Source organism: Mauremys reevesii, linkage group 23 (assembly GCF_016161935.1).
Source record: "Mauremys reevesii isolate NIE-2019 linkage group 23, ASM1616193v1, whole genome shotgun sequence".
NCBI lineage: Eukaryota > Metazoa > Chordata > Testudines > Geoemydidae > Mauremys > Mauremys reevesii.
Window position 1 is genome coordinate 23415073 of NC_052645.1, and position 15975 is coordinate 23431047.

Here is a 15975-nt window from a genome sequence, read left to right on the forward strand (position 1 = left end):
TGGTTTAAACTGAGATCCCTTCCCTTTATAACTCACTTATCGTCCGCTATTCCCAAGTCAAGGGTCGTATATACTGACCCAATAGCATAACTTGAAAACTAGAGCCAATCAACAATTTTCAGCATCATTTTCGTTCTCAGTGACCCAGAATTAGTAAAGTTTGACGACATTTATTTCAGAAGCATTTCGCCTGTAGAGCAGTGTAATCAGAGTGGAGTAGAGTGGAAGAGTTACTTCTCGTGTCTTGCTTACAACACTCCTGCTAATACATCCCAGCATGTTTCCTTTTTTTGCAATAGTGTTACACTGTTGACTCACATTTAGCTTGTGCTCCACTATGACCCCCAGATCCCTTTCTGCAGTACTCCTTCCTAGGCAGTCATTTCCCATTTTGTATGGGTGCAACTGATTGTTCCTTCCAGTCAAGGCTCTGGAGTGGTGTACACTCTAGTGGGAACACACACTTCTGCCCTTCCTTTATCCAACCTGCAGAAAAAACATATCCCCTTTTGCCCCATCTTCTCCAACTTGTCCTTGTTCTAGTCCTGTCTCCTTCCTGTCCTGCTTTCCCCGCCCCCCAGCCCCCCCCCCCCCGTCCTATTTTCCACAGGTAACCCCATCCCATCTCCAATCCTCAGGCATCTCAGCCCAGTCCCAGACCCCACTTATTGGCTCCTCATCTGATCTGTCTCTCCCCCACACCCTGACCTCCAGTCACTCTCTGCCTTCCCTATACAATTCCTCATCCCCACTGACTTCCAACCTCAATCTCCCTCCCCAGGCTCCTCATCCAATCTCAGTATCCCCCCAAAGCTCCATGTCCCAGTCTCCTTTCCCAGGCAGTTGCAGTTCTTCCCCCACACACTGACTCCTCAGAAAATCTGGTTTTTTTTCTCCTCCAACCTCCCGCCCCCTGGTTCTCAGTTCCAGTCTCCCCCGAGCTCCTCATCTGATCTCATTTCCTCCACCACAAATCTACTGGCTGCCTGTCCCCCATTTCCCTGCCACATTTCCAGTCTCCTTGCTCAGCCAGATCCAGTCTGCCCTTAGTAGGCTTCTTCTCCAGAGGCTGGCAGAGCTAATTCCCAGAAGATACCAGCAGGAGGCGCCACAGGGGTGAGTCCCACATCGCTACACTATCCCTTAGTCTTTTAATCTGAAAAATATAGAAGGATTTTTTATTTTAAAAATTCTTTGGTTTCAACTGACAAATATTTATCCTCCTCATATTATACCAGCTAAAATGATAAGCTGCTTCCAGTAAAGACACGCTCGAAAGTGCAAGCCTGTTCCGGACTGCACAGCCAGAATGAGGTACATGTTAGACAGAGACATATGGGGGCAGAATTATGAGTTATATATTGACTCTACTTTCTGTAAAGGTGTGCTTATGTTGACCCCCCCCCCCCCAATCCATACCTGTTCCAGCACCCACAGTTGTGAAAATACCACTCCCCTGATCAGAGATTCTCCAATTTTCTTCGAAAGCAGTTTATTAACTCCAGTTTAGAGTTTATTAACTGGAAGAGTTGTGGTTTCTCATGCTAACCAAGACCTACACTCTTATAATCATTATGAAATTATCAATAACAACTTTAATCTGTAGGTTAAAAAACCTGCTGGTAAACAAAATACCATGCATATTTTTCATTTGTTTCTTTCTCCAAATGCCCTACCCTATGTCACAGATCAATGGTCTGGAAAATTTCAGTTTAAAAAAAACAAAAACATAGCTCCATCAGTAATGGTGTCAGAATAATCTGAGGTCAACATCTGCTATTTTCTCCCTCCTTCATATCCCCTAACTGCAAAGTTTATTGCAAAGTTTTTAAATATTTAGGAATCAATTTTGTATGCAAACCTTTACTCATATTAGCAGTCTGATTGATTTCAAAGGATCTACTCATGTAAGTAAGGAAGACTCACAAGTAAGACTTTGTTGGGTGAGGTCCTGTATATAGAGATATTTTTAAGCTTTCCCAGTTATAAGATGGATGCATTTTACATACACTGAAAAAAACTATACTTTTTCAAGGGTACTTTTGCAGTTCCAGTGGTCTAGAGAAATATAACAAATAATCATCTTATATTTCCTATTAACCTGAAACACACATTTATCCCAAGTATCAGAGGGGTAGCCGTGTTAGTCTGGTAGAAATGTGTAAAAGCAGCAAAGAGTCTTGTGGCACCTTATAGACTAACAGACGTTTGGGAGCATGAGCTTTCGTGGATGAATACCCACTTCGTCAGATGCATCCGACAAAGTGGGTATTCATCCACGAAAGCTCATGCTCCCAAACGTCTGTTAGTCTATAAGGTGCCACAAGACTCTTTGCTGCTTTTACACATTTATCCCAAGTTCTCTCACAGATATGTAATAATCATAGCATTCTAAACAGAATGTTATATTATCAAAACTCTGTTAAGAGAACATTAAGTTATCTTCTAGCATGCACTCAAGTACAAGCCACTCCAAAAGCAAGGTGAGGTGCGTGATGGGCTTGGCCCTGTCCCCCACTCACAAGCCAGCAGCAGTAGCTATCCCTGGAGGGGAAGAGCCGCTGCACTCTGCTAAAAGGTGCTGCAGTAAGTATCCCACCATGTGGATCTGAGAGACTGAGTACACTTGATACATTTCTTCCCGGAGCAGGCATGCTTCATTCAGTGAGCAAACTTTTAGTAGATTTTAAAGGTTTCTTAAGTAGCATGCACCCAAGTTAGCTACACATGCAGGCAGAGTGCCATCTACCTGCCTATGGATTGTTGGTAGATTGTTATTAAAAATAGGACTGAGTTGTTTTTTAAAATCTATTGCAGATACACAATGTACAATTCCCAAAGGCTCATCATTTGGCCAAATCATAGACATTTTTCACCAGGTCATTCCGACACATTTCACCAAGGGCTCTTCTCCTTAATTTTCTACTTTCTAATCACATCTCTCTATTAGAACTGTTGAAAAGGTCAGACAATTTTTATAATGGGAAAGGTACTTTTTGCTCTCTCTCAAAAACAACATTGTTTTTGATGAAGCATTTCAAAAATATCCATCCTAAGACAAAGTCATGGCTGAAACATTTCAACCCAACAGATAAACATTATAAGTGTCTGAAAACAGGAGGTTTAAATGGCAACTTTAGCTAAAGCTGATGCTAGCACTCCTGTTATATTTAGTGTATGTCTTCACTAGCAATGTTAAAGCGCTGCCGTGGCAGCACTTTTATGTGGCTGTGTAGATGCAGCAGCAACGCTGGGAGAGGGCTCTCTCAGTGCTGTAAAAAAACCACCCCCCACGAGGGGAGTGGCTCCCAGTGTTAGTGCACTGTCTACACTGCCATGTTACAGTGCTGAAACTTGCAGCACTCAGGGGGATGTTTTTTTCACACCCGTGAGCGAGAAAGTTGCAGCGCTGTAAAGTGGTAGTGTAGACAAGGCCTAAATACCTTTTTTTCCCACAGGCACTGCACCATACTGCTACAAGTAACAGCAATATAGAAAATGATGGCCTAAAGAACACAAGGTTTGATCCTATATCATTGAAGTTATCAGTACAGTAGACATTGACTTTAACGGGAGCTAGATCAGGCAACAGAGGTGAAACCCAAAACATGAAAGATAGCTGAAATGTAAATGTCTCCCACAAGATCCGTTTTCTTGTTTGCAGAAGTGCCTTCTTCAGGAATAAAATATGGATGTGATATGTTTCTAGACCTCAATTTAGCCAAGGTTGAAATCTTGCCAGCCCAGTTAAACAGCCATAAAATTGGATTTGACAGTACAGATACTAATCACAAAAGAGTACGACTGTTATGATACTTATGAACTTGCTGGATTCTAACTAGATCAAAGTGCCAGAAGGGGTTACTCAGCACCTTGATGAAACAGGATGAGAGACCGGGTTAACCTAACTAGGCCTTTAAAAAAACAAGTATTGTGGAAGCCCTGCAGAATTCCAGCTGTCACTCATTGCAAATTCAGGAGTCATTTAATGTCACCACTGCTGTAGGTGGGCAGGAGCTGAACTCCAGCAATTTCACAACTTTACTTTTTCTGAAATAAAAGCCCCTTCCTCTTTCACTTGAATGTGAAAATGGCGCTTGGATTAAAGGTATGAAACAAAATGTCAAACAATACTCTTTGTAAGGGAGAAGAAAAGGGGCGGGGGACGAAGAGAGAGAGAGAGAGAGAGAGAGAGAGAGTGTGTGTGTGTGTGTGTGTGTGTGTCAGAGAGAGAGTTGTTGCATCATGACAGATACTCCCCCATGTTTCTATGTGATGCTCGTCTCCTTTCAGAAGCTGATTACCCTTATACTGGGATTTTATTAAAATATTTTTATTTTGGGATAAATTCAGGTGAGGGTCAACAAATCAGACACTAATCTGATTGTAGTCAGAACGCCTCACTGCTCAACTTTAGTTTGTGTTATGCAGTGTTGTTGTAGTTGAATGGGTCCCAGGACATCAGAAACACAAGGTGGGTGAGGTAATAACATTTATTGGATCAACTTCTGTTGGTCCAATAAACGATATTACCTCACCCATCTTGTCTCTTTAGTTTGCACTGTCCTTTTCAGCAGGGAGGCAGCCAGATATTGCATAGGGAAAGCAGTCTAGAAACATATTGAATGATGATGATGATGATTGATGATGAGTGGTATGGGACATGCACTGTTTCACATGGACAGGTCTTTCTTCTATGTACAAAATGACTGGAGTCACAATTAAGCTTAAAAAGTGCTGGCAGCATCTGTTTCCTCACATCTCAGTGTGATATATGTGTAGTAGTCAAGTGATCTCAATACACTGGTCAAAAGGGTTAATTGTCCTAGAATGTGAAGGAGAAAGTGTGATAGTATGAGGGGAAAGTGGTCACTGAGGCAACATACATTACTGAATCAATGGCCAGCAATTGAAGAACAGACTCACACAGCAGGCAGCTAATGATGAGACAAAGATTACAGCTAGCCATGTCTTGCTGGTATGAGCATCAACTTACACATAACAGTGCTGATGTTGTACAAAACACAGAGCAGAGGGGCCACAGTGGTAAGACTAGTAATAGAGAGGGAGGGAGAAAGACTGGGAAAATAAATTGTATAAGCTCAGATAATATTAATTCACCAGACTAATTCCTTTAAATTCTAGGCTGGGATTTGAGGGATTTATTTGAGCTGTACTTGGGACTTTAATGCTTTTTTGTCTTAGATGAGCTCTCTGTTGCAGAGCAGTCCATAAAATTTAAGGCTTTTTTTTTCTTTTCTTTTTTTTTCAAGTTTACAGTGTCTACCCTTATTGTCATGTTCATGGGGCCAGTAACACACATTCAGCTATGACTGTTGAACCTATAAAAAATGTGTCATGTTGAATTGTGAAGATGAAGTATAACACAGTGAGATATGTTCAGCTTCCTAATGCCTTAAGAATATTATGTTCACTGTATAGTTATCACACACTCATTTCTGCGAGGCATGCTGTTTCTTGTACATGTCAGCTGAAACGACAGGAGCTCTATTCAAAGACAGATGATGCACCTCCTGCTGTGCTAGCAAACAGACACTCAACGAGACTTGACTTTCACTGCTAACAGGCATGGACATGGAACTTTGTATATGAAGCCTCAAACTGAATGAATGTGTTGAGAAGCCCAAATCTTCAGACTCCAAGCAGGAGTCTCTGCTTCTTAGTCAGCCAGCTCAAAATGTCTCAGTTGGCCTTGTTCTTTCCAGATCTTTAATGCAAACTGTGAATCCAGGAAAGACTTGAAATATGCAGAGATATAACCTGACTACAGATAAAAGACTTTGTAACCTCTTGGAGATCAAATAGCCTTTGTTTAATAAACTAAGTGATTTAAATCCCTATTAAAGACAGATTTAAGGGGTCAGGAGACAGAAGAAATTCACTTTGGTGTTACAACCTGGTGCTTTTAAATGCCAACATAACTGGAATAAGTAAAATACTGTGTGTATTGAACTATGAGTATTCCTTTATAGTAGGGCTGTTGATTAAATCACAGTTAACTCACACGATTAACTAAAAAAAATAATCACGGTTAAAAAAATTAATCGTGATTAATCGCAGTTTTAATTGCAATGTTAAACAATAGAATACCAATTGAAAATTATTAAATATTTTGGATGTTTTTCTACTTTTTCAAATATATGGATTTCAATAATAACACAGATACAAAGTGTATGCTGCTCACTTTATATTATTTTTATTAAATATTTGCATTGTAAGAGTGATAAACAAAAGAAATAGTATTTCAATTCACCTCATAGAAGTACCGTAGTGAAATCTCTATCATGAAAATGCAACTTACAAACGTAGATTTTTTTTTGTTACATAACTGCACTCAAAAACAAAACAATGTAAAACTTTAGAGCCTACAAGTCCACTCAGTCCTACTTCTTGTTCAGCCAATCGCTAAGACAAACAAATTTGTTTACATTTACGGGAGATAATGCTGTCTGCTTCTTATTTACAGTGTCCCTGAAAGCGAGAACAGGCATTCACATGGCACTTTTGTAGCCAGCATTGTAAGGTATTTACATGCCAGATATGCTAAACATTTGTATACCCCTTCATTCCAGAGGACGTTTCCATGCTGACAATGCTCGTTAAAAAAATAATGCATTAATTAAACCTGTGACTGAATTCCTTGGGGGGAGAATTGTATGTCTCCTGCTCTGTGTTTTACCTGCATTCTGCCATATACAGTATTTCATGTTATAGCAGTCTCGGATGATGACCCAGCATGTTGTTCATTTTAAGACCACTTTCACTGCAGATTTGACAAAATGCAAGGAAGGTACTAATGTGAGATTTCTAAAGATAGCTACAGCACTCAACCCAAGGTTTAAGAATCTGAAGTGCCTTCCAAAATCTAAGCGAGAGGAGATGTGGAGCATGCTTTCAGAAGTCTTAAAGAAGCAACACTCTAATGCAGAAACTACAGAATCTTAACCACACAAAAAAGAAAATCAACCTTCTGCTGGTGGCATCTAACTCAGATAATGAAAATGAACATTCATCAGTCTGCACTGCTTTGGATAGTTATTGAGCAGAACCCATCATCAGCATGGACGCATGTCCTCTGGAATGGTGGGCGAAGCATGACAGTGCATATGAATCTTTAGCATGTCTAGCATGTAAATATCTTACAACACTGACTAAAACAGTGCTATGCAAACACTGTTCTCACTTTCAGGTGACACTGTAAACAGGAAACAGGCAGCATTGTCTCCTGCACATGTAAACAAACTTGTTTATCTGAGCGACTGGCTGAACAAGAAGGTAGGACTGAGAGGACTTGTAGGCTCTAAAGTTTTACATTGTTTTATTTTTGAATGCAGTCATTGTTTGTGCATAATTCTATATTTGTAAGTTCAACTTTCATGATAAAGAGATTACACTACACTAGTTGTATTAAGTTAATTGAAAAATACTATTTCTTTTATTTTACAGTGCAAATATTTATAATAAAAAAGTGAGCACTGTACACACTTTGTATTCTGTGTTGAAATTGAAATCAATATATTTGAAAATGTGGAAAACGCATTTAATCGCGCAATTAATCGTGATTATTTTTTTAATTGTTTGATACCTCTACTTTATAGTTAGCATAATGGCTTGAAGTGGATCCAGCTGATCAGCTTAAGTCATTAATTGGAAGTCTGCTCTGTTCCGATCAAGGAGACTGAATGGAAACGGTGTGGGGATTTTGGCTTATTGTTTCTGAAGTTAAACTGAGGCATAAAACACATCTATTACGTTACTTCAGATATTATATATGGGGTCCGCAAACAGCAGTGCTGAAACAATTTTTATAGTGGGTGTGCTGAGAGCCATTGAACCAAACTACAAACCCTGTATATAATAGAAACCATTTCAAACCGAGGGGTGCAGCAGCACCCCCAGCACCTATGCCTGCAAACCTTAATCAGTCATTATGGAGGAAAAACTGTCATTTAAATCAAAAGAGTTTTGCTTCAGAAAAGACCATAGGTTTTAGCCCCCTTCATGTATGCATTACCTATGTGCGACCACCTAATGTCCGGTGGATGAGCATCTGTCGAAATGCTGCTGAGAAGCAGTGTCATCCAGAGGCGTTGCTGCCAAAATGCCGCTGATTTTCGACAGCATTTCGGCAGCGATGCCTCTGCTTCTCAGCGGCATTTCGGTGGCGACGCCTATTGACATTGCCGCTTCTTGGCGGCATTTCAGCGGATGCTCGTCTGCCGGCCACGGTCCTCGGTGGCTTGTTGTCTGGCGTCTGCCAAACAAAAAAGGTTGGGGACCACTGTCCTAAAGGATTTGTTCTCAAAGAGGCAACTGAGAGAAAGAAGCCTAGCATTTTGGCTTCTTCTGGACCTCTACAAGAGGATCTTTATAGTATTCTCAATAGTTTATATAATTTGAATAAATCACTGAGTCCAACTGAGTCTTTGCCTAATTATCTCATTCCACTATATCTTTTCAGTCACTATTATCTATACAATTATGTACATTAATAATCAACTCTATTACAGAATAAGCGTCTACTCTATAGATATGTTTTATGCTAGAAAATATAGCTACGGGGCCTGATTCTATTATCATTTATAGTGGTGTGAATCAGGAGTAACTCTATTGAAGTGAATGGAGTTACACTGGTTTAAATTGGGTGTAAATTTGAGGAGCACAAACCCGAATAAGGAGAGTATTTTACAGAGCAATATTTAGCAAGTGTATTCCATGTAATCAGTGTGAATTGGAATCTTTTTTTCTTAGGAATATATTTTAACATATTTACTTCAGGGTATGTCCTTTCTTGTAGCTCCCAGGTTCTGTTTTGAAATTAAATTTTATTTTATTTTATTTTATTTTGCATTTAGAGAGTCACACACTTTAAAATTAAACTGAACATTCAAGAAAATCTCACAGCACTCATTGCATATCCTTAGGTTCTCAGACAGGAAAAGGGAATGTTTCAATACCTTCTACAAATCTGAGCTTGAACTTGATATAATTTAAGTACAGCTTTAAAAAAAAACAGCAGTTGAAAGCACTGAAGAATGAGATAAGCAATACTTGATGTTATCTGTGACAGGAAGAGTCTATCTACATTTTCATACAAAAATGTCTCATTTATTTTTAAAACATTCAGAGACAGATGGGTTTTCTTTCATTTTTCTGTTTCCCTGCAAATTGACTGGCCTGCTTTTTCTAGGCATGTCATCGGGAAAGGTAATGTATTTACAGACTGAGGTATTGGGGAAAATGATGCAAATGAGGAGAACTGAAGTAAAGCTGAGCTTTTTCTTCCATTTGCTATTCAAGACATTTGACTTGAAAAAAAGCTGCCACCACTCTTGCAATCCACTGAAATCCTTGCTTACAGGTCAGTACTGGTGTTCAATAGTCCACATCTGGCATTACTCAGAATACAATCTTTGTGGGGCAGGAAATCCAGATCTGAAATACCTTTGAAAAAGTATGGAAGAGGGCTCTGGCATTCTCACTTGAAAATGTAACATGATGATGTAAACAAAGGGATGGATTTTGCCTCACCCTTACAAAAGTGCAAGCAACCTTCCTCCTCCTCTTCACATCTCTACACAGAAGCAAGCCACAACTGCAACCTGTAGGTACTCCTGAAGGGAGATGGGACAACACTGCATCCTTCAAAGGAATGGAGCAGTAGATATGCTCCCAAGAGTTCAGGAGACATCATTCCTCCTTGAGGTTCTGAAATGCTCCAATAAGATCTGTACACCTCTGCAATTCCTTCAGCAAAATCTTAGATAATATTAAGAGGAAAGTTTCTTACTGTACAGCCAAAGAAACACACAGTCCAAAGTATCAGAGAGGGGAGAGACGCATATCACTTTATCCAATATTCTGCCAGTGGAAGATATGACTCCATACTACATACATATTCTCAAGTTCTTTATGCAGTCTAGTTTTAAACATCTCACGTGATAGGACGTCTATCCCTTACCTTAAAATACTATTTTAGAATAAGAGACCTTATTAAGAAGTTTTTTTTAAATGCTCAAGCTCGCCATAAACCTTGATGACCAAAGGGGTATAATAAGCCAGGCTGGCATAAGGGAGTAGCGAGCAGGGCAACTGCCGGGGCTCCACACCACAGGGGGGCCCCACGCGACTGGGGCTCGGGCTTTGGCTTTTGCCCCACATGACCAGTGCTCAGGCTTCGGCTTCAGAAACATTGCGGAAACCCAATGTGTGAGCAGGTAAGGGAGAGATGGGGGGGGGTGCGCGCGCGCACTCGTTTGTTTCTGCTCTGGGCCCCAGTGAGTATAAAGCCAGCCCTGATAACAAGAAACTTTTGGTTCTATTTCTTTGGTCACCAGTAAAATCTCCCCACTTGCTCCTTGGTGTTTATGTGGGTTACATTTATGTCCTTCAAATAGCTGCAGAGAAGCTGTCAATGTAGCCCTCTTTAGTCATCATTTAGCCAAGTTACATATTTTGATTTTTATAATATTGTCTCCTAAATCAATCTCTCCAGCTCCTATTCTGAATTCCCTCCAAGAGCTGTCAACAGATTTTATCTCCTATCAGATCATTTGAGATAAATAGGGTTCATATATTTGATCATTCCCTATATGTTCTTGGAAGTTGGTGAGGGACAGGACTTCCTAAATTAACACAAAACTGCATCAATATCATCTTTGTAATTGGCATTTAAAGATCTATCAATTCTGTCAGTGCACCCATGCATCGAGCTATCATTTTTAGAGAGCCCATTCCAATAGAATTTTTTTAGTTTCTCTTTGAGTTTCTGTTTTTGTTCTAGATGAATGGCTCTTTATTGAGGTCACAGGGTATTAAGAGGATTTTTTGTATCAACTCAGCAGTTTGTTTAGTTGTTGGGCAATGTTGCCTTTTTGATCATTTTGGTTATCTTTATTTACAGACCATTGTATTTTAATACTAGGTTGTGATTGGAGACAAACGAAGAAATGCTCAATCTCTGATGTGAGCAGGTATCTTTCCCCAACTGCTATAACAAAGTCCATACACTGTGTAGAGCAGTGGTTCTCAATCCACGGCCTATAGGCCGCTTACAGCCAACTCAGCACACAGCTGTGGCCCATGTGACATCCTCAAGGCCATACAAATAGTATATGGATTGTGTGGATGCGGCCCACGATGGTACATAGGTTGAGAACCACTGGTGTAGAGTCAGAAGCTAACCCCATTTCTAGGCTCCAACATCATTAACAAAAATTCGTAATTTAGCTCAAGCTGTCTCCCTTGGGCTGCCTGCGCCTACATTTCCTATCATGAGGCTGCTCAGGCCACAAGAAGAGTTTTTGTAGGATTTGGGGAGTTTGAGCTTGACATTGCCATGCTAGGTTACGTGAACCAGTGGTTCTCAGCCAGAGGTACACGTAACCCTAGGGGTATGCAGAAGTCTTCCAGGAAGTACGTCAACCTTTCTAGATATTTGCCTAGTTTTACAACAGGCTACCTAAAAAGCACTAGAGAAGTCAGTACCAAACTAAAATTTCATACAGACAATAACTTTATACTGCTCTACATAATATACGCTGAAATGTAAGTACAATATTTATATTCCAATTGATTTATTGTATAATTATATGGTAAAATGAGAAAGCAAGCAATTTCTCAGTAATAGTGTGCTGTGACACTTTTGTATTTTTATGTCAGATTTTGTAAGCAAGTAGGTTTTAAGTAAGGTGTAACTTGAGGGTGGGGGGGATGCAAGACAAATCAGACTCCTGAAAGGGATACAATTGTCTGGAAAGGTCGAGAACCACTGTTTTATTTTTGTACAGGCACTTTCTCTTGCAAACTACTGGAAACGGGAGGGATAGCTCAGTAGTTTGAGCATTGGCCTGCTAAACCCAGGGTTGTGAGTTCAATCCTTGAGGGGGTCATTTAGCAATCAGGGGAACTGTCAGGGACAGTACTTGGTCCTGCTCTAGTGAAAGCAGGGAGCTGGACCCAATGACCTTTCAAGGTCCCTTCCAGCTCTATGAGATAACTATATCTCTTTATTATATTATAATCCTTATTTAAGCCACTGTAATATGTCAGTGTGGATTTCAAATAAAAATGATAGCCTGGAAGAAGGCTATTCATAATGTAATGTTTGGTTCTAGCCAAAAATTACATAGAATATTTAATTTTAAAAGAACACTTTAACCTAGACATTTTGTTTAAAGCAGCAACAGAAATGCAAGAGGATTATCAAAGAAAATCAGCATTAAGATTGTTTACTTGTTGAAGATATGCCTGTTGTACACCCTGCAGGCTTCATATTAGAGCATTCCTCTAAAATGTAAGCATGTGCCTATATTAGCACAAATCAAACAGGTTCAGATTTACCTTGAAGGGAAATAATAGCAAATCAACTCAAAAAACCCTTTGGGCTATAGAAATAATGCAGCAATAAACACCCATCTGTCATCTAATTCTACCTATTCTACCTAATTCTGCATTAAGATGGGCATGTTAGCCATTTGAATCCCAAATGACATCTGATCTTGAATAAATAATTATTGCTTTCCTGTTCCCATGGGTCTGAAAATCAGAGTCCAATTTTCAGAGGTGCTGATAACTCATACTCTGATTTAAGTCAATGAGAGCTGCAGGTGCTCAGCACTTCTGAAAATCAATTTTAATAAAAAGGGACAGAAACAAAACAATCAGAAGGTAGAATCCTTTTAGAACAGCTATGTAAATTGTAATCTCATGGTACTATTAAATAAAAGGAATTCTTTATTTACATATTTGATTTGCTTGTATTTTAAATTATGAAAAAAACAACTTGCATTTGAACTATAGTTTTGAAATTATTATACAAAACACAAATGGGCTTAATGTGTGACATTTCCTAACAGATTATCACCCTCCATCTATATAAAGAAATGCTAAGAATTGCTGTTCCATCAAACACTTGAATTTACACAAACAGCTCTCTGAATACTTTAGAAATCATTTTCAGTTGGCACTTTTAGAAAAAATACTTCAAAACCGAGTTAAGTTATGCTGTAACTTGAGTGACTGCAACATCTGACCCCCAAAAAGCCCAACCATATTTTTCAAGTGTCAATCTACGTGCCAAATATGAATTTCCTAACCTTCAGCTTTAAAGAACCACAGCAAAAAGGTTAGAGTCAAGACTATAGTGCATTTTGTGAAGAGATATCATAGATTCAGAGATATCAGAGAGGGAAAAGACTTGTTTAAGAGACATTGCTGAAATAAAATCATATTTAGATGAAGTTTCCTCTCCTGTTGCTAACATTATTTTAAATAATTGAAACTGAGAGAAAAATTTACACTAGTTTACTTCACATTATTGATGCTTTTGTATTTTGTTAGAAATGAGCCTGCACTGGGCTCTGAACTTCCTAGCTAATCCTTCTCTATAATGGGCTGAATGAATTTTGGGAACCTTCACATCCTGATCCAAACCCTGTAGCCTGGAGCTCTCTCTACATGAAGTTACTCTGAGCCACCACATGCCCTCTGCATGGGATTAGCTAAACACTTAAAAGGAAACAAATCAATTTAAAAACCACACTGTTGTCTGAAAATGTTTCATCTACCACTATTACACCCAACACCGAATGTCACTAACTAGAAGAGACTCAAGAGAAGAAGTATTCCTTTTTTTTCTCCCTAGTTTGCTTCCTTTGTGCATTTGACAGCGGTTTATATATAGACAGCAACACTGTTTCCTTTTTTGGTTTGGGTCTTTAAACACAGCAACAGGGGAGAGGGATTTTTTTTTGTTTTTTTTGTTTTTTGTGTTTTTTTTTTTTTAAGGAAAATGCAAATGTAAAATCACAAAACTTTGCAGGGAAGCTCCAGAGCACGGCAGAACAGAATACATCGCGCTCACACATACGCACACACACAATGTACCAGACACTTACAGTGGGAGTCAGCAAGCATAAACAGGAAGTGCTTGCACTCAGGGGGAATGATAGGTGGGTAGAAAGTGGGATGCTTCATCCCAAGTACTCTGCTCTGTAATGGCTCCCAAGATCTGTGTCTTCATATACAAAGCGATGCACAAACATGCACAAGCTATTTCTCCTACAGGCTATGAAAGATGAGAGAGGTTGATGTTATTTCTACTTTTAAAATTCCTGAAAGGCATTCAGATGATGTTGTCATGAGAACTGTATAAAGTACTTGCACAGATCAGACAGACAGATCTGCTTCAGCAGACAATCACCCTATGCTAATGCTCTCAATACAGTCACTTTTCAGAACAGATCTGTAGCTGGTGTAAATCAGTGTCGCTCTACCAACTAAGGCTCTGGCCCTTCATATCTGAAAACTTGATGCTTCCTGAGCTCCTTTTCTTGACACGACACTTAGCTCATGAAACAAGAGTTCATCATAAATCTTCATACATCAAGTATCACTGTGTTGCTTGCCGATGGCATGCCCTAGGGGTTAGGCCAAGCCTTTGCACTCACCCAGCCTCTGGTCTGAAATGTCCAGGCAATCTGGTCATTAAAGGTTCAGCACTCTGGCTGAGTCCTGGAGAGTCCACTCCTCCGGGGTTGTTAACAAACCCAAAAAAGAAATTAACACTAATGAACAGTCCAGTGGGCTTGGTAAGGCTCTCTTTCTTCAGAGGACTTCTGGTAAGTTGTGGCCCCAACCACCAAAAGTGGGTCAGCACTGGGCTTTCCTCTGTTCCTTCAGGGAAAGAGCCATCAGGCAGCGGTCATCTAAGAAGTTCTTGCCCTCTGCCAGCCCGTTATCAGAAGCTGAGGACTAGGGGCCTGCTCTCCTCTCTGGTATGCCCTCAACTGTGCTGTGTTCTCTCCTTTTAAGCTCCTCCTTCCAAATCTTAGATCTCTTGCAGGTGTGACGAGGTGGGGCTGACTGAGCCCACAACAGTTTATTAATCCTGTGTGCTCAGCATGGGGCTTATATACTCCATCACACAAAAATAAAAATAATTGATTTTAAATCTCATAGACCTCCTCCCATAAAAGAACAAGTAGTAGCAAGGTACAAAACTCATACATTGTTGGCAACATCACAGCACTGAAGTGCCTGTGAGGAAACTGGAAATGGAAAAAAAAAAAAAAGTTTTAATCCTGCATCCCTGCACAGAGCTGATGCAGGAAGGAAAGAAGAAAAGGCAAAACATTAATGAATCATGGGACTTTCTTTTCAGCAATGGACACAGAAGAGCTACTTGCCTATTAAAAGCAAGGCTGTTTGGAGTCTAGACACTTTGGCAATTGGCTAATTCACTGATATGAAAAAATTACCCCTTTAGAGCCACCCAAATCTATTAGACTCCTGAGGATGTGCTGAGAAAGAGAGAATTATACAAGGTTGATGCCACTTGCACTCAACTCTGAAATGAATAATCTACTATGTACAGTGATGAGATACACATATTAGTTATACAAAACTGGCCTAACAAGTATCTAACTTACCAGTATCTTATAGAATCCAGGATACACTCAGAATGATTTTATTACTCATGCATCATTTGATGTTTGACATACATCTTAGTTATTTGCAGTTTATTGCAAATATATCATTATATATGCTACAGTGAAATGAATGCTTATTAAAATCTAGCAAATAAGATTTAGGGTCTTTGTCAAAAATCACTTGTTATTTTCCTGTAACTTAAAGTCAAGAATAAGGTAAGGCATAAATATTGCACACAAAAAAAACCCATATAGAATGAATCTGTTTAAAGAAAAAATATTTTCAAATATTTATTCTACCTTTTGAAAAAGTTTTAAAAACAGGATGGATGAGGTACAAACATCATATTTTGTGAACCTTTAGAATCCCAATTTACAGGGGCAATAGTGCAAGATTTCTCCTCTTCCAGTACAGATAGAAAGATAAACATACTCAGATATCTGTATTTAATCAGTCTATGTCCAATGTACTATAGAGAATAGGTAGTAGGATGATGAAGTGTCACAGTATGTGGATATCTCT

The 15975-nt window shown here is 39.4% G+C and overlaps 1 long non-coding RNA gene across 2 annotated transcripts; it reads left to right on the forward strand.

Annotated features, from left to right (window-relative positions):
* Positions 1–2479: 2479 nt before the first annotated feature.
* Positions 2480–5288, forward strand: LOC120389371. 2 transcript variants are annotated; one of them, XR_005590891.1, is made up of 3 exons: positions 2533–2586; positions 3459–4108; positions 5274–5288. It is a non-coding gene; the product is annotated as an uncharacterized LOC120389371 (long non-coding RNA). The 2 variants fall into 2 exon arrangements; XR_005590890.1 differs by lacking the exon at positions 5274–5288 and having other exon boundaries at positions 2480–2586; positions 3459–4077.
* Positions 5289–15975: the final 10687 nt, after the last annotated feature.